The sequence below is a fragment of the Malus domestica genome, chromosome 16 (assembly GCF_042453785.1).
Source record: "Malus domestica chromosome 16, GDT2T_hap1".
NCBI classification, from domain to species: domain Eukaryota; kingdom Viridiplantae; phylum Streptophyta; class Magnoliopsida; order Rosales; family Rosaceae; genus Malus; species Malus domestica.
The window spans coordinates 18,025,273-18,046,582 of record NC_091676.1 but is presented as its reverse complement, the minus strand read 5'-3'; the positions used below and the strand labels follow the sequence as shown (position 1 = coordinate 18,046,582).

General features: G+C 35.1%; 1 long non-coding RNA gene across 3 annotated transcripts; it reads left to right on the top strand.

Moving 5' to 3' along the window:
* Nucleotides 1-17,767: 17,767 nt before the first annotated feature.
* On the top strand, nt 17,768-19,368 carry LOC139192869 (uncharacterized). 3 transcript variants are annotated; one of them, XR_011577374.1, is made up of 5 exons: nt 17,768-18,016; nt 18,104-18,322; nt 18,435-18,534; nt 18,627-18,707; nt 18,804-19,368. It is a non-coding gene; the product is annotated as an uncharacterized lncRNA (long non-coding RNA). The 3 variants fall into 3 exon arrangements; XR_011577375.1 differs by having other exon boundaries at nt 17,769-17,998; nt 18,157-18,322; XR_011577373.1 differs by having other exon boundaries at nt 17,769-17,998.
* The last annotated feature ends 1,942 nt before the right edge of the window (nt 19,369-21,310 follow it).

Sequence of the window (21,310 nt, the reverse complement as noted above, 5' to 3'; positions counted from 1 at the left end):
GCTTACATTTTGGCACTTCCTTTTTGTTAACGTTCCCTTTTATTATCCAAAGAATATAGTTACCAAATTAGATAAATTTATGCAAAACAAAAAACTAGATAACTTAAACTGTTTCTGAAATACATGTACACACTATATCTAAAAAATGAAAAATAACAGCTTTTTTTTTTTTTTTTTTTCAGTTCCAAATCAGCACCAATTTCCCATCCTTCACGCATAATTAACGCCCAGCAAAAATCATCATTTCACTCTCGCACTAACTTCACTTTCTCTTCCTAACACCAACTTCAATTTTCACGTACAGATAAGCCATTCACGATGAAGAAACTGCATGCACTATAAAAAAAAAAACCAGAAACCCAGCCCCCAGCTCAAATCATCCATCCTCATTTCCCGATTTCGTACATCATTCCAGTTCTTTTACGGACGAATTCACGCAAATTTCAGCTTCGCTGAGCAACTTGGTCGCAGAAATACCCAGAAAATAAACAAAAGGTAACAATCTTACAATTTTTCTCAACATATTTCACAAAAGCATACGGTTCATTGTTTATATAACTAACATCTACTGGAATCAAGCATATAGAATAACATGCATCAACTTAAACAAAACCCAGATTATACTATTTGCTTAAATTTATTTTGTTATTTACTCTCAGTACGAATCCATCACAGATTCACCCAAAAAAAAGACTATTTACTAGCTAATCGTTCAATATATAAACATACATCATGCTATTACACGAACTAGTGTGATTCTCTGTTTGTAATTTTTACATTTGAGTAAAATAGTTCATGATTTTTAAGTTTAATAAACACTGTTTACGAAATAGTTTACAATTTGCTTCATTTGTAAATAGAATTGAAATGTACGGAAATAGTAAAATCTGGGATGCATTCAGGAACAAGTAGTATAAACATATATTATGCTATGACACGAACAAGTGTGATTGTCTGTTAATAATTTGTACATTCAGTAAATAGTTTGTATTTTTTTAAGTTTGATAAACAGTGTTTACGAAACAGTTTACAATTACTTCATTTATAAATAGAATTGCAATTTTTCCAGATCTTACACATAATAAACCTCCTATTGTACATTTTTATTTCTAATTTATTTAGTTATATGAATCTTATAAAGATTTATGCAGTTATAAAAATGTTGTCTATTTCCATAAATAGTAATTCACCTTGGTATGTTTCAAATATAATTGTGTACTCATACTGATTTTTATTTGTTTATAATCAAGTTGCATTCTAATAAAAACTATATTGACGGATGGTTTCAGTTAGAATAACTGTACAAATGTCAAACTCAACCAAAGCCAATGTCAAAATGATATCCAAAACAACAAAGAGGACAGAACAAAGGAAAATGCTTAGAAAAATAGAAAACATATCACGTACGAAGAAGGAGACAATTCATCTACAGATTGACACCACTACTGAAGAAGAAGTTGGAGAACCAATGCAAAGTGCAAAGAAAAAGGTGCAAAAAAAACAACCACTATAAAGGCAGAGGAAGAGGAAGACACAACCTAAAGAACAAAATAATTGTGAATCAAAGATGCAGAAGAAAAGATATCAAACACACCAACCACCAACAACAATCAAGAGAAAGAAAAAGGAAAATGACAAACCAGTTTCAGAGAGCAAGAAAAAGGAAAATGCCAAACCAGTTTCAGAATCAAATAAGCAACAAATTGAAGAAGTAATAGTGCAAAAAGAGGCAATACAACAAACAAATGAGCATAGTGACACAATTGACACGTTGCCGGACAAAAATGTTTCACCAATGGCAAATGAAAGAGAACAAGAAACATATATTGAAGCTCTAAAAAACATGCTCTCAACAAGAATGATCTGCAAGTCAAAAAGCAAACATTCAGCCAAAAAGCAACAAAGCCAATGACAAAAAACAGAAAGACAATCTTGGGTGAAATTCCATCATTCAACCTAGATTTAAAAGATGAGTCTTCTTCACACCCGGATGACCTTACAGCAACAAATCATATAGACAACAGTTTGAATTGGACACAACTTCAAGTGTACAAGATGCTGAAACCAGATGATAGAAGAAGAATAACTCAATTCTGGTCAACAGACAGCAAGTAAGTAATACAAAACAAAACTCTTAACTAAAGTTTTTTTACACACTCCATAACTTTATAAGCACTGACGAATTATTATATAACTAATACTTTTGCACTGTCCTGCAGCGATGAATACTGGACGGCTGAAACTACATAATTCAACTATTACAGAATAATGGTGTTGAAAGAAGACCTGCACAGTTTGATGGCAAATGGACCTACATCAACTCAGATTGTTGATTCTTTCTGCTACCTGAAAAGAGAAAAAGAGAACATCATGAAACAAATGAATTTCTATGTCTCCACAACAATCTTTGTGAGCAAACAAAACAACTAATATTCTGCAAAAAATTATTTACATATACATATAAAAATTAGAACAATTAATCTGTAATTATGATTTTACATGATTTTCATTTTCAACAGCACAACATCAATGAACAAAGCATTGAAACAACTTTGCGAAACAAGGAAAGACTCTACAACCAATTGATGGACCAATATGGAAAAGTATCAAAGATTTTCTTCCCATTATTTCATTACAACCATTTCTCCTTGGTAGTTTTGGACACAAAAAATGCAGAAATGATTCACTACAATTCTCTTCGACAAAGCACAACAAATGAAGATCTAGACTTTGATTGCTACTGGGAAAATGCAACAATAGTGGTAAGCAAAAACGCACAACCAAAAACTCTATCATTTTTATAGAAAACAAGCATCTTATTATTACATTATAAATTTTTGCAGGGCCACTTTGTTCAATATTGGCTCGATAAAGCAAGAAAATCAACAAGCAATTCAAATGCTATGGATTCAACTCAAACCACAATGAAGAAAATCAATTCTATCAAAAGTAACATTGAATTCCAAGTCAAAGAAGACAGAACCTGTGCACAACAGAAACCAACATCGTACGTTATAAAATTAAAAGCATTTTAGTTATATATATGTATAGTTTGTGCTTACTGCAGTTTCAGAAACAATATGAATAATTTGATACAGTTATAGAAATAGTTTGTACCACACACTTAATTTCATTTTAATACTCATAATCATTCCATGAATTTCTTTGTAAAAAAGATTAGATTGATGCTTATACATGATGAGCTTCATTGACCAACTATCAATTTACCAGAAGGTTCAAGGACGTATCAAAGATTATCAAGTAATGAAAGTAAGGAAAGATATCCTCGTGGATTTGATGAACCATAATTTCAGCTGGACAAAGGAACAAGAAGCATATATCGAAATCTCACAACAACTCACAAGCATTGGACATTAGAATAAAAAATAAAAAATACGCATTATATGTAATTTTGATGTAGATGTACTTTTTAAGGTTCAAGATGAAAATATGAGAGATGGTGGAAAGTATTGGTCTAAACTAAAGCAATACTTACATGTTCAAGCTTACTTTTGCTATGATTTACAAATGTCATTATCAAACATGTTTGACACAACTCTATATATAAATATATATATATATATATTTATATATATATATGTGTGTGTGTGTTTCATGACTTAATCTAAATTTTAATCTATTTTGATAAATAGTTCAGTTTGCTTTGTTAAAAAAGTGTGGTTTTCTAGTTCAGTTTGACAAATAGTTCAGTTTGCTTGGTAAAAAAGTGGATTTCTAGTTCACTGTCATAAATAATTCAATTTGATATATAGTTCGGTTTGCTTAGGTAACAAAGTTTGGTTTTCTACTTCAATTTGATAAGTAGTGTGGTTTTTTTTCATTTTCTCTTACCTAAAATGGAATATTAACTGGATCAAGAATGAAAACCAACATACTTGCCTCCTACAAACGGCCTTGCATTCACTTTAAAACTTTAAATGCAACACACAAACTTACATACAACCTATAAAACAGATATTGAAACCACAAAGCCATAAACTTAGATATGTATTCACTGTTTATCAAACTCAACATACTGTTTCGTAAAACTGGAAATACTAAAACATTGAATTCATATTTATTACTCGAACATAATTCCAAATCAACAATTACATACTCCCAAACACCAATTGAAACAAAATAAAAAAATATGTCCAAAATGAAAATCTGTTACATATCACCAAAAACTCCTATCTCTCAAAACAAAAAAGAAAAAGAATCAACCCTCTTGTACAACAACTGTACATGAAACCTTGTTATGTCCCGAACAACCACACCTACTACAAGTGACAGTCTTCTTACTCCTACTGATTTCCCCAGCAGATTTGATCCTAGTTTTCTTTAATCTTCCAGACAGAACCTTTGTAATTGGAGGCATAAGACCATTTATGATAGTACCAACATTCGGCTTTTCCAAATTTGAAAATGGATGCTTGACAAATTGATATGTTTTTCGATAAAAGCTTGCTTTCCAGTAATCATCAACGTAATAAAAAACATCATGAATATCATGTTGCAACACCTGCAAAGCATGAGAACATGGGAAACAATTATGCTGCCATTGCACACTAGAACATGTCCTATCATCCAGACAAACAACAAACCGATTTCACTCCGTCCTAACTTCAAAAACATCCACATCAGAACGACTAATCCTCCAATGCATGCCCTCCTTCAACATCAACTTCATCTCATTTTCTTTCTTTGGACACAAAATTGTATGAATATTCTGACCAAATATTCTTTTCTCAGCCATACTACCCATCAACCGAACTCTAATGTCTTCAAGAAGATCCATAAGTGGCATACAACGACTATTCGACACCATGGCGTTAAAAGATTCTGAAAGTGCATTGCTCATCAATCCCCATCTCTTACCAGATAAATGGGCAATAGTATAGTTCTCTTTTGGCAAATCACACAAAAAATTCTTCACATGCCCTTGCCCATTATCCTTGAATTCCGCCATGCAATCATCAAAATCAGATAGGGTACATGCGTACGCACAATTTGCCAACAGATTCATCATTTTCTTCTTTAATCCTTCACCAGCAGCCTTTGGAAATAAAGTACTCACATTCTGTTTCAAATAAACAATACAAAATGAATGTGGACACTTGGGAAAGAATTCTCGAATGCTATTCAAAATACCATCATGTCTATCCGACATAAATGTGATCACCCTCCCTTGAGGCCTCAATATACCAGATAATATTGCCAAGAATCATCTCCAATTTGCTATCGTTTCTGAATCAACAATAGCATAAGCAACCTCAAAAATCTCTGCACAACATAAGTGAAAATGCACTGTCAAATGTCAACTACTTCTAAAACTGTAATTGAACTATTTAGTATACTCTATTTGAACTACTTCTGCAACCTTTTTTCTTTATTTGAACATAAAATCAAAGACCAATGCACAAAAAAAAAAAAAAAACAGATACAGTCAAAGTATCACCTATTTATGAAACTGATTGAACTATTTCTTAAAATGTTCTTCAACTAGTTCTGGATATGTTTCTTTTGCACAGTAAGCAAACAGAAAAAAATAATATCCAATATAAAAGTCTGAAATTATTAACTCACCATCGTTACCATTTTTTACCCAGCAAGACAGAAGTGTTCCCTTGTATTTGCTCTTAATAAAAGTACCATCAATGAATAACATCGGGCTACAAAACATGAAACCTTTTATCCATGCATCATAAGCAATAAACAAATGAAGAAATCTATTGCTTGAACGAGCAGATTCAACATACTAAGGTAAGAACTTGTAAACATCAACATCATCACCATTTAACTCAAAAACTGCCCTTTGTTTGCCAAAATATGCAGTAAAATAATCGATATCTAATCCATAAAACTGTTTTAAGTTTGAAATAATCTCCTTTGGTTTAATAAGAGGATTTGACTGAACCTTGTCCTTGATGAAAGAAGCAACAAACTGTCGGCCAACAACTTTGTTTTCTTCTTTCGAATCATACCTTTGCATGTATGCAGATTATGCAACTTCCGAATAACAAAAAAGTCATTAATATCACACTTGGATGCATACACACGCCAAAGACAACCATCAGATTCCTTCCTAGAACACACAAATGTGATTCTTATCATTCTTCAAATACTTCAAATCAAAACTACATTCAACAGAAAACTTCTTCAACTTATCTCGGAAATCAACACAACCTCCCCTAAAGACTTGCCCCTCAAATTCTATGTAATTGTCCCATTCACATGACATATAATTGTGCACACCGTAAGAACCATACTTTCCTAAATGATCATTTTCACTAAAAACAATCATAGAGTCTAATGTACGGCAAGAAGAAGATGTGCTTTCCGTAGGTAACTGAACTATGGAACCATCACATTTATCTATAACCAATATTTCTATAATTGATTTCCCAACAAAATTAAGAACCATCAGCATGTTCAGAACATCGGCATCACAATCTAACATGCAATTAGGATTTTCATTCAAACCATATCGCAACTCAAAACAACTAACTCTCAAACCCTTAAACCTAGAACAAAGATCAATGCAAATCTGATTGAAGGTAGAAGTTGATGAAATAGAACTAACAACGCATAAACCACCATATGTAAACCGAGCTAGTTTATCATTCTCCATAACTATTTATTAATAAACAACAACTGTTTATTAATCTGTTGCAATTCTAAATTCCAATATTTGTAAAACAAATCAGTACCTAATAATTAAACAATATGCATATAAAGTGAACAAAAATAAAACTATTTATAAAACACAACAATCACAAAAAAACAAAAAACAAAAAAAACAAAAACAAAAAGTAAACTGAAATATCCACTGTTTCGTAGAAAAAAACACTATTTCTAAAAAATGTTAAAAACATAAAATGTGATGAACACCTATTAGTTAAACAATATAGATATAAAGTGAACAAAAAGTACACTATTTATAAAACACAACAATCATAAAAACAAAAAAGTAAACTGAAATATCCACTGTTTCATAAACAAAAAGAACATTATTTCTGAAAAATGTTATAAACATCAAATGTGATGAACACCTATTAGTTAAACAATATACATATAAAGTGAACAAAAATTACACTAGTTATAAAACACAACAATCACAAAAACAAAAAATAAACTGAAATATCCACTGTTTCATAAAAAAAAAGAACACTATTTCTGAAAAATGTTAACAACATCAAATGTGATGAACACGAATTAATTCATAATAAATTTCTGAAAAAGGAAAACAAAATCAAGATGACCAACATACAATATATATATATAAAAAAAAAATAAACAAACAAACAAACAAATCAAAACTTACCTGAGATTCTTCGAAATAAGAAACTCCTAACTGAAAATTTCACAAACCAGAATGAATCTGCTAATCTGAAAACAAATCAACAACAATATATAAGTCAAATAAAAAGCTAAGCATAATACATGCAAAAACGAATTCAAAATCGAATTCCAATTAAAAAAAAATAAACAAACAAATCAAAACTTACCTGAGATTCTTCAAAATAAGAAACTCCTAACTGAAAATTTCACAAAACGGAATCAATCTGCTAATCTAAAAACAAATCAACAACAATATATAAAGTCAAATAAAAAGCGAAGCATATTACGTGCAAAAACGAATTCAAAATCGAATTCGAATTAAACAAAAAATTGAATTCAAAATCGAATACAAAACTACAAAAACAATGTTGATTACCTCCAAACGAAAATCTAACCAAATATGAAAGACGATCACTCTAGTTAAAATATTCAAGCACAACGAACAACACCGATGACAATGATTCGATAGAATCTCAAAATATGCAACCACTGCGAATCTGTTCTGAAACAAAGGTTTATTTTGGAAAAATCCCCCTAACAAAGACGAAGAACAACGGTGATCACGATTTCAAAATGCGCTCTCAACATTCGTCGGCAAGCATTACTCAAACCACTCAACCAGATTCATAAAAAATTGAAAACCCCTCTGAAACTGGTCTGCAAAAATTAAAATTCAATTAGTTTATAGGTTCGGCTAACTCCAAACCGACTAATCTAACATAATAGTTAAATTAGGTTAACCACATCCGTTAGGGGTAAAATTGACAAACCACTATGTTATTTAGTCTGGGCTATTGTATTTGGGCTGATATAAAAATGGGCTTTGTACTAATCATTAAATAAACTTTCAATGTGGTTTTCGGTTAAAAGTTAAATTTTTCAAGCCCTTTTGGTTAGTTTTCCTTTATTTTAATAGAATGGTGGGGATTAGTCCAGGTCATGTAAATTGTTGGAGGAGTTGGTGGAAGGTTAATATGTTCGTTAGAATAGTTAGAGTCTTGCGAGCTAAGCAAAGCTATTTATGACATAAATATTTAGTGATATGTAATTGCATATATACCTAGACTCCTAAACCAAACTGTTATGACTTGCTACCAAGGCTATACAATATTCCTGATACATAGTTACAAATTTGCAATTCATTATATGACTCATCAAGATAACTATTATAGCGAACTCACAATGATCACGACAACAGATGGAGAACTTTAGACATTAATATATTGGGATTTCAAGGCTACACATTGCCGATCGATATGAAATATACTCACAACCTTGGTTTTGTCAATGTAAACTAGGTTCCATGCTTCAGAAAATATGTACAATAACTAATTATATGTTGTGCTTACTGCTTAAAACCATATTCCCTGGCTTTCTCTCAATATTAGATAGATTAAATGAAATAGAAACAAAACTGTAGTGGAGTGAGTGGGTAGGGTAGGATTTGGATATAGGGTTTTTCTAGTGAACACATATGGCTTATTGTTTCATGTAATGCAAGATATTCCAATGGCGGAGCACAGTGTGGTCCAAAGCATGAAATGATAGTACAGTCTGACATATACAGAAATAGAGTTAATTACATGATTGCCCATGGATTTAATTCACAAAGGTGACCCAGTGAGTGATGACAACCCTTCGCCCACCTTTCAAAGTTGTGAATTTTTTGTGATGCTCAAAATTTGTCTAGTGCTGCTCAACTCCTCCTCATTTAGGGTGCCTCTATGAGGGACCACTACCCCAAAACTTAATTGTCCGTTGTCTCTAGGCCCCGTGGGGTACCCTACAGCAATGCAACAGTCCTTATTCTTAAAGCTCTCCACTCGATTCGGTTTGGACAGAGTATACCTTAAAGATTATTGTTAGCACTAATATTACACCCACCCAAATGCTTAATATTGCTATATCAGCAGATATTTTTAATTCTGAGTTGTATAATTATATTTTGTGTTGCATTTTGGAAGATAAAGTGACACGGAGGGTCCTGAGATTAGCTGCAAAATTAAAGAAGAATTATATTCTTATATAGATATATGCACCGACTTGCTATTTGAGCCTATTTTCTTTCAAGAATATATCTACCAACCAACCTACTTTGACATCCTGTATTGGGTCTCAGTGTCTCTTTTGGTCTCATATCCACAGGAGCACAGGCATGCACTCCATTCCATAAGCAGAGTTGTCATGTTTTTGAACAAAAATAGAGAACAAAGAAAGAGTTGTCTAAGTTTAAACATGAGAAACGGACTTCTGTACGTGTTTCTTTTTTGGGGCACTAATCAAAGTTGAATGCAATATTTTCTTTTTCCTTGTTATATATTGATGACATTTTGTTACGTGATACTTTCTAATTGTTAAGAGTATGAATTCTTTATCAAAAGAGAAATTAAAATCCTCAACTTTCTTCAATGATCATGTAATTACAAGTGTCATACAATATGGTAAGCATCACTTTGAGGAATATATGAGCACATATAATTAAGAGAGGTTAAAAATAAGCTACAAACATACTCTTTTTCTCTCTCAGCTCTCTCCGACTCACCCTCCCCAAAACCAAACCCTAGGTTTCTACAATCTTAGTCGCTAGCCCTTTGCTTCGGCTTGGGGTAGGTGGCAGCCACTCCCCACCTTCCTCCCAGTCTCTCTCTCCCCCTCCCTAACCCTCTGCCAACCCATTCACCTATTTTATTCCCTTCAATCCCTCCCCCTTCCCAGCGCCGCCCCTTCCCCCACTTCTCCCCCTCATCTCCCCCCCCCGCCTCCCCTACACTCTCTTAGCTTCTATAACACCTCCCATCCTCCCCTCCATAGCTCTTTCCCACCATTTTGTGAGTAACTCATCCTTGGCTATGTCTTTACCCAGATTCGTGCCATCCTCGTTACAAGGTTCCTCGATTTTGGGCTGGTTTGTGGTTTAGGAAGGTTTCGTGGTTGTTTCTATTTCCATCAGCTTGTTTACATGGCAGTAACGCTCCCCTCGACCGATTTGGTGCTACACATCCTTGCACTTTCAGATCTGGTAGACCTGCTGCCTGGGCGTTCAAATCTGACGACGCTGTTGGCTTAAGTGTGGTCTTGGTTCATGACCTGCTCACTGAGATGAGCTGACTGATGGTCCTTTCTCGAAGTAGTGCTTGATTCCTTTTCCTCGCCCTATGAATGTTGTAGTTGCTTGTTTGCGATGGTTAGATGTTGTCTTCGCTTTATGCGTTGAGTTTGTGGTCTCGTCTTTTAACGATGACTTTTTGTGGTCTTGCTCTATGGCGATGGTTTTATGTGGCCTCGCATTTATGCGATGACCTATGAGGTCGTCGGTATAAGTCTGTTGCATCTATCGTGTTTTTGTAACATATTTGTATTGATGACATTTTGTGGGGTTAGGATAGTGTTTGTGGTTGTTGTATAGGGGTTTACTTGTTTGTTTTACCATGCAAATTTACTCCAGATCAATTTCTTGGTCACTGGAGCTTATGTATCCAATTGGCAACCTCTATAATTGTTTGTGAAGTTTAATGAAATACCACTCTATTGTTTCTTGTCGAAAAAAAGAAGAAACAAAAAAGAAAAAAAGTATAGTAGCAAAGAGAAGAAAATCAAACAATAGCCTTATAAAATCACTAGTAGAAAAAATAGTTTGCGCGACGTAAAAACAAATTCGTCGCGCAAAAAAAAGAGGATAGGAAAAAAATAAAATAAAAATTGCACGACGATTCGTCGCGCAAGAATACATAGTGCTTCGACTAACTGCCGTCATCGCATAAAGTCAACAAGAAAAAGCAAGGTAATTTTTTTGGCACGAAGAACTTGCGCAACCAATTGTTCATCACGCAAGTTCCAATTAGTTTTGACCATTTACTGCAGGTGAATCAAAGGAATTAACACAACATTTAATACTGATGTTTGCGCGACAAAAACTTCGTCTCTCAAGGGTCCAAACTTTTCTATAAATAGGTGCTTCTGTTGTCCATTTTCTTCACAATTCTGTTCTTCTTTCGTGCTGAGATGGTGGACAAAAACAAGGATGAAAGTGTGCATGACGCCAACCCGCATGATTAGAAGGACCATTTGGAGTTTGCGCATGCGATTGTCCCACTGCTGAGTGGCGTTCTTAGGAAGATGTGCCCGAGAATGTGAAGAAGGTTGTGATGGATGAACTATTAGTAAGTATATTGTTGATGGATCAATAATTAAGTTTGTGATATTTTTAGTTATACATTGGAATTAATTACTTGCATATATGTGTAACAATGTAAGTATACTCTTGACAATGATATAAACAAACTGTTGATGAAGTTGATGAATGGTGCGTTGGAGGGAGGTTACAATTGGTGGCATTATGAAGTCTTGCGGAACGGACTAGGACCATCCAAATAGTAGTTTTAAATTTATGTTTTGTATAACAATATTTAAATTAAAGGTTTTTTTTTAAGTTATGTATTTGGACTTAATTATGTTTTAATTCATGTTTGGTTATTTAAAGAGTTGAATGATTTATGGTATTAATTATTTTTAGACTAAATATTTAAGGTAATATTAATTTTAGAATAAAAATTTAAGGTAATATTAATATTGATTGTAATTATAAAGTTTACGTAAACATATCTATGTTTACGTAAACTTAATAATTACAATTGATAATGTCGTCGCAAAAAATATTGCCACTGACGGATGATGTGATGAGGCATCTTGCAGATGGGGAGGCATGGAAAGAGTTTGATCGAACGTTCCCCAAGTTTGCTGCTGATCCCCAGAATGTTAGATTGGGACTTGCCACTGACAGATTCAATCCGTTTGGGGTTCTAAACCAACACCATAGCACTTGGCCTATTTTCGTATTCCTATATAATTTTCCGCCTTGGAAATGCATTAAAAAAGAATACATAATGATGAATCTTTTGATAACTGAGGATCCTGGTAGGTCAATCAATGTTTACTTAAGGTCGTTGGTTGATGAGCTAAAGGATTTATGGACAAACGGTGTGCGCACGTACGATAAGTACTCTAGGAAGATGTTCACTTTGCGGGCAGCAGTTATGTGGACTGTGAATGATTTCCCCGCATATGCAATGGTTTCTGGGTGAAACACTAAGGGTTATATGGCATGCCCTGTATGCAAGGATGATGTAACATCTAGTTGGCACATCAGAAAAGTTTGTTACCTTTGTCATTGGAGATGGTTTCCATGGGACCACGAGTGGCAGGAAAAGGATAAAGAGTTCAATGGGAACACAGAGCATTGCCTCAGACCTAAAGAATGGTCCGGTGATCAGATTTTAGAACAACTTAACCATTTGGATTTTGCTCTGTTGGGGAAAACAACAAGTCGGACCAGACCTTCTACATATATGAACTGGACGCACAAGCCTAAGTTTTTTAAGCTCCCGTATTGGTCGAAACTAAAATTGAGACACAACCTGGACATTATGCATGTTGAGAAAAATGTCTTTGACACATTGGTGGGCATCATTCTAGATATCGAGGGCAAGACAAAGGACACAATCAAAGCTTGTCTTGATTTGGAAAGAATGGGCATACGGAGGGATTTATGGATGAATAGGGATAGTGATAAAGCCAGAAGGGATCTTGCGTTTTTTTTCATGAAATCGAATGATAAAAAAGAGTTTTTAAAGTTTGTATCATCTGTAACTTTTCCCGATAGGTATGCTTCTAATATCGCGCGTTGCATGAATGTTGACGGGGGTAAATTTGCTGGACTAAAGAGCCATGACTTCCATGTGTTTATGCAACGCCTACTTCTTGTGGGTATTCGGCACCTATTGCCAGAAGATGTAATGAAGCTAGTCATGTTGTTGTCCATATTTTTTTCCCAATTGACGGCAAGAATGTTGTGAAGAACGAACACTAATCAATTGCTCCATGACATTGTCCAAGTCCTATGCAAGTTTGAGAATATATTCCCTCTAGCTTTCTTCACAAGTATGATCCACGTGATGGTTCACTTGCCCGAAGAGGCATTACTTGCTGGTCCTGTCAACTATCACTAGATGTATCTAATAGAAAGGTATATAATCCTCATCATTTGTTTATGCATCATTAGCCCATGCTTACTAATTTGTATCGTATCGTTTTATTTTGGCAGGCTTCTCGGCAAGCTGAAAAAAAATGTACACAATGTGGCGAAGCCCGAAGGATTAATTATAGAGGCTTGGGTTCAATATGAGTCACTTACTTTCTGTGGAATGTGTTTAAAAGATGTCAAGATGGCTTTCAATCATCCTCAACACAATAATGACGAGTGTGTGAGAAAGGAGAACTTTTTGTTTTTGGCCAAAGCGCACGACCCTTTGGAGATCCTGTACGAGGATAATAGTTTTCCAGAAATGTCATGGAGGTGGTGCATTGGTTCATACTAAACAATTGTGATGAGATAATGGCATACTTAGATGAGCATGAAGATGAACATGAAGAGATGATGAAGCGAGAACATCCATCACACTTGTATGTCAAGAAACACCGAGAATTATTTCCACAGTGGTTTCTCGAATATGTAAGTTATAAGTGTTTTGTATTTGACATATATATTGTAGTATTTAATTTTCTCAAACTAACATGTGTATATTTTTGTATAAAATTAGGTGAAAAAATTGAAAGCATCAAATTCCCCCACTTAGAGTGAAGAGTTATATAACTTGGCGTTCAGCCCGATTCACGTTGAATTGTTCTCAAGTTGCCATGTTAATGGCGTCAAGTTTTTGGGGATTGCATGAGATGACAAGTTGTGTACGCAAAATAGTGGTGTCCATGTCTCAGGTGGAGGCGAAAGTATGGACATTGACTTCTATGGCAAACTAACAACCGTCATGCAATTGCTTTACAAAGACCGATACCAAGTGATCATGTTTAAGTGTCGATGGTTTGATACAGACCTAAATAGGCAGGGAAGTGTTAAAATTGACCATGGCTTACTATCTGTGAACATTAACAAAACTTGGTATGATGGTAACCCTTACATTTTGGCAAACATGGCAAAACAGATTGTGTATCTAGATGACCCTAAAACCGAGAGAGGTTGGAAAGTTATTCAAATGATGGATCACAAAAACGTGTACGCTATACCAGATCAAGACCCAACTTACTACAACGTCACTGACCAACATTTACAATCTTCAATGGAAAATGATTCGAAAACATTTCGAGATACAAATCTTATCCAAGAATCGTTTCAGATACAAGGAGTGTCTTCAATCAAAATATTGATTCATCTAATTACAATTGACCTTGGTGATCTTCCGCGATACGATGTTGCAGTGGGCCCGAATGACGACGGTGACATAGTTATGGAGGAAGAGGATTTGGAGACCGAAAGTGATGATAGCGACGACAGCGAAAGCTATTATAGTTCAGATGATGAATAAAGCAATTTATTTGCAACTTGCCATGTAAAATATAGTAAATGTAATTTTTTGTAATTTAATTAGCTTATTTCATAAATAAATTGGTTTTATTTCAATAAATATAAATTTGAAAAAATTTACCAGGGTAAATTAAATTTTCAGCTCTTTGCACGCGATTGTCATTTGCGCGACAATTAATTAATATTCGTAGCGCAAACAGCTGAAAATTGGGCACGCACGAAAATAATTTTGTGAAAATTTGAATTTATTGTGGGACGAATATCTTCTGTTCGTCGCACAATAATCTCAAGATTAAACTAAAATCGTAAACACTATCCCACTTTCCCCTCACTTCTCCTCTCGGTAAACTAACCCTCCGACAGCCATCTCCCTCGCACTGTCTCTTCCTGGTCCGACAACACTCTCTCTTCCTCCTCCAGCACCCCCTCTCTCCTCCTCCACCGACAGCCTTCTCTCTTCCTACTTCGACAACCCTATCTCTTCCTCCTCCGACAGTGCTTTCCTTCTGAGGTAAATTTCAATTTACATAACTCTAGTCAATTTACGAATTAGGGTTATACAATTAGGGTTCTAATGAATAATTGCTTTTATTTGATAAGTGCTTTGATTTGAGGTGGCTTTGAATTAGGGTTCTAATTTTTCAGTTTTTAGGGTTTACAATTTTGGTAATGTCAAACTTTTAAGCTATTGTATCTAGAAACTCTTGGTCCAAACTTGTTAGTTAACTTGTAATTTATCAATTAAATCCATTGATCAATAATCCTCACCACCTCTAATGAACTCTTTATCCAAATTATTATCCAAATCTTCTTATCCAAGTCAAAAAAACATGTAATCAACTTCTATCATCCAAATAAACATTTGTACCACAAAGAAAAATTAAACTTGTGATGTAGAGTCTGTTTAACTGACGAATATAGTGAGGGAAATAGAGGGTGCGTCGGCAAGGAGAAGAGAGAGAGTTTGATGTAATTCATATTGTGTCTCTATTTTTAATAGTAGGAAACATAAAATTTTGACCCAACAGGTACTACATTTTTAACCGGAGATTATTTTTAGGATACTATCTAAAAATTAAGATATGGTACAATCTCATAAGAATTTTCAAGAATTTACAACGTTATATTTCTAACTTGAGTTTTAGATATGACACTATCAAAAACTAAAGTTTATTTCTTTCCCTCTCCTCCTGAAACTTGATGGGAGATGAAATATTTTATGGGATGGAGAGACATTGATATTATGTTAAATTATAGGAGATGAAATGTTTTATGGGATGGAGAGACATTGATATTATGGGATTAATTAGTTAAATTACAAACTGTGTGTTGAGAATTTAGGGATTAATTAGTTGATTTTTGGGTACTTTGATATGAAGGCACAATTTACTGGAATATGTGGGTCTTGTACGAATTAATTAGTTGATTTTATGTTGATGTTGTTTGTTAATGTGTGTGTATATACACATGTTTATTATATAAGGTAGGTAAAGAATGTGGGTTTATTAGAACAAACAATGACCTTGTATTGACTTACCTGAGTTTTTGGGAATTTATTAAATATGTCGGTGATATTATTTGAGAATGTTTTTGTTTATCCTTCAATGAAATGCATATAGGTAAGTGGATTGGTCTTTTGTTCTTCCTTTAATGAAATGCATATAGCTCAAGATGCTTTTATGGGGTTGAAGTGAGTGATATGCCACATAATTAGGCATGTTGAAGGATATGTTTGTGCAAATGTATAGTTACTGATTTTTTTTTTTCTCATTGTGCATATGTCAAACCTTATTAGAAGTCGTAAAGAGGTCACGACTGCACCCCGTTCGCCTCCCCTGGCTCATCCATCAGATGCCACTGCTCTTGCACATATGGACCACTTGCCGGTTGGTCCTAGGGTCTCCCGGGCTCCGGCGTCATCAGCCTCATTAGTGGCACTACCTGTTAGCACCAGGCGTGGTCACTACCGCCCCCGCACGTTGATAACTGTTTTTTTCCTATAGTGCCTTGCCGGTTTAATATGGTTTGTAGTTAAAGTGGGATGCAACTTAAAGCACCATCATTGATTATGGTCCTCTCATTTTATCTGTTTATTTTTGCCTCATTTGTTTTTTGGTTGCACTGCCTCAAAAACCTTGTGCGTCTACATGTAATAACTTTTGGTTAAAACATAAAGTCACATATCCTATAACTATTTAAATTTTGGTGCATATCACAATATATCTTTGTTCATACATTCAAACAAGTATGGCAAATATTGTGGAGGAACATAGAAAAAAAAATGAAAATTATTGTCATTACAATTGTATATGTTATTGACATGGTCATGCATTGGTATAGTAAGAGTTACCAATCCCATTTACATTGGATCACAAAGTAAAGTTTTAATTTTTTATTTGATTGAACTTGTTGGTCAGTTTCTAGATTGAAAATTGATGATGTTGGTGCTGTGTATAACTTGTTTTCTGGTGTTTGTTCGAATGTGGGACTTTTTCCCCCCTTTCTCTTAGCTTTTTGCAGAGAAATTTGTTATGGAATTTTCAGAGTTGCTCTTGTACGCTTATTCTTTTTTGTTTCCATTTATCTTGAGCATAAATAGTTCAATTAGAGTCTTTTCAAAGGTATATTAATTTCTTTCTTATTATATATAATCAGCTTGTTAGCAGTCATTCTAGCTTTTTAGATCCCTAAAATGCCAACTATAGTTGAGATAAATGCTAAAATAAGTTAAAGGCTAAAATGGTATCCAAAAGTACAAACCTTATAAGGAATACCAAATATGAAATATGATAAGAATTTGGTTAACTTAGTTTTGTTATTTTAGGTTAAGTTTGTTAAGTTATGTTATTTAAGGATTAAACAGTTATTATATGTATTGTTTATTATTATCATCGTTCTGAACCTATTATTAAACATTTGTGATCATTGTGTTGGATACATATATTGTTTATGTTATTTTTAGGTTATTAGGAAATGTTTTAATTATAGGGAGGTTCTGCCGAAATTTTAGTAGGATTTGTTATTAGTTTAGAGTTAACATTAATTTTATATTTCATTGCATCCAAGAAAAACACCCGAGGACCTTGTCGCCAGTTGAAGACAGCGAAGATCACCTGGGTGACCAACGGACATATCACTCTTGGATACGACGAGCAACATCGGGCTGCACTAACGACAAAGCAGCATAACACATGGGCCCACAACATTGGTCACGTCCTTCAGACCTATTGCCCTATGCAATGGAAGTCTTGGAAGGTGATGCCAGACGAGGTGAGGAACAAGGTGCGTGCGTAGTTGTCGGTAAATATCCTACCTTTTAATTGTTTTTCCTTCAACTTTTATATATTTATATTACTTAATGTATGTAATTAATTTGTTACATTGTAGACGAACTACAATTCCGAGGACATCAATAACGATATGTTGGCGTACGTTAACAGGCTCTTCTTTGAACGGTACAAGCAGTGGAATAGCGACCTGCACCAATATTTTGAGACATATGAAGATCCACAGGTCAGTCTTGAGGAGGGTTGCCCGAAGAAGTTTAAGGGTCGGGAGGATAATTCAGCGTGGCTCTGCAGTCATTTTTAGGAGCCCGACTATGTGGTATTTTTTTTATATTAAGTTTAAAATTATTATACGTTTCTTACTAATATTTATTGATTTTTTTTATATTTTTTTTAAATTTGAACTAATACGTTTATTTTTTGTATAACAGAAGAAGGCGAAAGCCAACAAGAGCAATAGAGAACAAGAAGACTTTTCTCCACCAGTTTGGTTCAAGGCCCTTCTTATATAGGATGGAGGCGCGACGGCGGGTAATAATAAAGTATTTCATATTCAATTTTTAGTATGTCATTAATATTAATTTTTTTTCGTACTAACATTTTTCTTCTCTTGTTCTATTCAGGGGGGTTCAAAATTCCTAGAGATCGATGTCTTTAGCGACGTTTATGTTCAACCCGGGGATGAGTTGCCCGAGTCCTTTCATGTAAGTATTCTTTAATTTTAATTATTATCTTACGCATTCAAGTTTCATGGTTATTATATGAATGTTATAATTAATATTTGATGTTGTATTACACAGGCAACAATGATGGAGAAGAGGCAGTTGGTTCTTCAAGAGTCTGCCTCCCAGCTTCCTCCCGATACTCCGCTCGAGTATGTGGATCCCCAACAAGATGCGGGGTTTTAAATCATTACGGAAACCTTGGATCAGATTCTCAGGCGGAGGCCGGGGATATATTGTAAAGGGATGAGGAATGCCCGGCGGCGGGAACCTAGAGTCCCTTCATCATCGCAGTCAAAGAGTCAGGTGATCGCTTTGACAGCAGAGGTGGCCAACCTTAAGACTGAGCTCGCCTTGTATAGGAGGCAGATGTCACAGATTGTACAAGCCCTCAGTCAGTCCGACATTCGTCTCCTGGATCTTCGTCCCCCGTCGACCTCCAAGCCCCTCCAACCTAAGCATGGCCACACCTCTACCCTTTCGATGTCTCAGCCTCTTGAGACCTTCTAGCCGCCTTCGCATGACGACCACATAGATTACGCTGCATTATTTTCTTAGTTTTTTACTTCCTTACTTTTTAAACATTTTTCTTGTACATAGTACATACATTTATATTAATTTAAATATATTATTTTTCTCTTCATTACATTTTTTAATAGCAATTTAATTTTATTACCACAAAAAAATGCAATTTATTTTTATTACATAATAAAAAAAACAAAACGTAAAATTAAATTTAAAAAAAAATATATTTTTATTTTTGCACGACAAAAACCTTCGTCTCACAAAACTCAAGTGACAAGCCAGGTTTCGTTGCGCAATAATAAATTGTGATCGCTCAAAGTTTAGAGAGACGAATAGTCGTCCCACGTATATATCCTGGTATTTTGTGCAACGAAAACATTTGTTCCAAAAAATTTTGTCCGACAAAGGCTAAACCGTCGCGCCATGTTAGCGTGACCAATAATTTTTTTCGTTGTTTAAGAAGGAATGTTGTAAAGCCTTATACAAGGATAGGACCGATGAAAATGGTGAAAGGTATAGAAAAGCGAAGCAAGAGGCGAAGAAAGCTGTGAGAGAAGCTAAGTTAGCGGCTTATGACGATATGTATAAACGACTAGATACCAAAGAAGGAGAGTTGGATATCTATAAACTAGCTAGAGCAAGGGAAAAGAAGACAAGGGACCTAAACCAAGTGAGGTGCATCAAGGATGAGGATGGAAAGGTTCTTGCTACAGAGAACGCGGTTAAAGACAGATGGAAAGGTTATTTTCATAATCTTTTCAATGAAGGACATGAAAGGAGTGCTTCTTTAGGGGAGTTGAGTAACTCAGAAGAGTGTAGAAACTACTCTTTTTATCGTAGAATCCGGAAGGAAGAAGTGGTTGTAGCTTTGAAGAAGATGAAGCATAGAAAAGCAGTAGGCCCAGACGATATACCAATCGAAGTGTGGAAAGTTTTGGGAGAGACGGGTATAACATGGCTCACTGACCTTTTCAATAGGATTTTGAAAACGAAGAAGATGCCAAATGAGTGGCGAACGAGCACTTTGGTGCCTATCTACAAGAATAAGGGCGATGTACAAAATTGCATGAACTATAGGGGTATTAAGCTAATGAGTCATACAATGAAGCTCTGGGAGAGAGTCATTGAGCATAGATTGAGGCAAGAGACACGGGTTTCGAACAACCAATTCGGGTTCATGCCAGGGCTCTCAACCATGGAGGCAATCTATCTCTTACGAAGATTGATGGAAAGATATAGAGATGGGAAAAAGGATTTACACATGGTCTTTATAGATGGAAAAAGCGTATGATAGGGTCCCAAGAGACATTCTTTGGAGGATTTTAGAGAAGAAAGGAGTACGAGTAGCATATATCCAAGCTATACAGGATATGTATGAAGGAGCAAAGACTGCCGTAAGAACTCATGAAGGACAAACCGAAAGCTTTCCCATAACTGTAGGATTACATCAAGGCTCATCCTTAAGTCCTTACCTCTTTGCGTTGGTAATGGATGAGTTAACAGGACATATTCAAGATGATATTCCTTGGTGTATGCTTTTCGCAGACGATATAGTGTTGATAGATGAAACTCAAGAAGGGGTAAATGCAAAGCTTAACCTTTGGAGAGAAGTGTTGGAATCTAAAGGTCTTCGCCTAAGCCGATCAAAGACAGAATATATGGAGTGCAAGTTCAGTGCAAATGGAGGCCAAAACGAGTTAGGGGTGAGGATCGGAGATCAAGAAATACCAAAGAGCGACCGTTTTCGTTACCTAGGATCTATCTTGCAAAAGAACGGAGAATTAGATGGAGATCTCAACCATAGAATACAAGCTGGATGGATGAAGTGGAAGAGTGCATCCGGCGTGTTGTGTGACCGCCGTATGCCACTGAAGCTCAAGGGAAAATTTTATAAGACGGCAATAAGGCCGGCGATGCTGTATGGCACAGAATGTTGGGCGGTGAAGCATCAACACGTACACAAAATGGGTGTAGCGGAGATGAGGATGCTTCGTTGGATGTGTGGGCACACGAGAAAGGATAAGATTAGGAATGAGGATATCCGGGGTAAAGTAGGAGTA